Source organism: Mus pahari, chromosome 20 (genome assembly GCF_900095145.1).
Source record: "Mus pahari chromosome 20, PAHARI_EIJ_v1.1, whole genome shotgun sequence".
Classification (NCBI taxonomy): Eukaryota; Metazoa; Chordata; class Mammalia; order Rodentia; family Muridae; genus Mus; species Mus pahari.
Window position 1 is genome coordinate 3896743 of NC_034609.1, and position 1273 is coordinate 3898015.

The window sequence follows — 1273 nt, forward strand, 5'->3', positions numbered from 1 at the left end:
TGTGTGCGTGTGTGTGTATGTGTGTGTGTGTGTGCGTGTGTGTTGGAGGGTGCCTGTGGAGGCCAGGAAAGTTGTTGAATCCCTTTGAAGCTGGTGTAATAGGTAGTTAGTTGTAAACCTCTTGGGAAGTGGGTGCTTAAAACCAAATCTAGGCCCTCTGCAAGAGCAGCAGGTACTTTAAACATCTCTCTAGTCTCAAATGCATCTTTTTCTGAAAGGTAGTGATCTCTCGGATTCTTGGTGTAGAGATGTTGAGTGTCTGGCATATCTCTAACCAGAAATGCCATTTCTGGAAAGAAGGAGGCAGATAACTTTATGAAGAAGACCATGAACAATATGCAAGTTCCTGCTCACGCTGCCTGTCAACCTGGGTGAGTGACATAATAAAGAGTATGCACAGCTCTTTAACAAGAAAACAAGAGCCCAATGGTTAGGACTTGAATAGACACATTTCTAAAGATGCTCCGATGGCCATAAACATGAGAGAGTATGCTTGCTCCCTAATTGTCATGGAAGTGTCAATCGAAACTCTAGTGAGCCCAGGGCACATCGCAGCACTTCGGAGACAGAGGCAGGTGGATCTCTGTGAGTTCAAGCAGCCTGTCTACATAATGAGTTCCAGGACAGCCAGGATTATGTAGAGAGACTCTGTCTGAAAATAACAACCAATAATTTGTAGTGAGACAACAGCTTAAACCCTGTAGAAGAGCCATCTTGAAAGCAGAACGTAATGGTCTATTACATTGTGTACACTGGCGTCTGCGTGTCCTGTTAGGGAGAGCCAAAATTGTGTGTTTGCTACACAGTACAATCAGAGAGATTTCTCAAAAGAGTTTAAAATTGAGCCCGCCAAACAATCCAGCAATCCCACTTCTGGGAATATAGCCAAAATAACTGAAAGCAGGATTTCACAGAAGGATGTGTACAGCGCACACTGATTCACAATCGCAGCATTACTCATAATAGCCAAAGGAAAATAAAAATAAATAAACAAAATAAAACAAACACTCCTTGCTGTGGAAGCTGCAGTGGGTCCCAGTGCATTTACTCCAAGGTGCATCTTTCTGTCCACACATCTTCACTGGCAAATGTTCTCCACAATGAGTCATTGGTCTGTGCGAGGCCTCTGGCTCCTGCTACTCCATCAGTACTGGATCCTCACCAGGACTCCTTTCAGATGTCCTGTTGTTGTCCTGTGTCATGGAGATTCTGTGACTTCGGATCTGCAGGGCCAGCCCTTTCACACAGTCCAGCAGTTACAGATGAGGTAGAT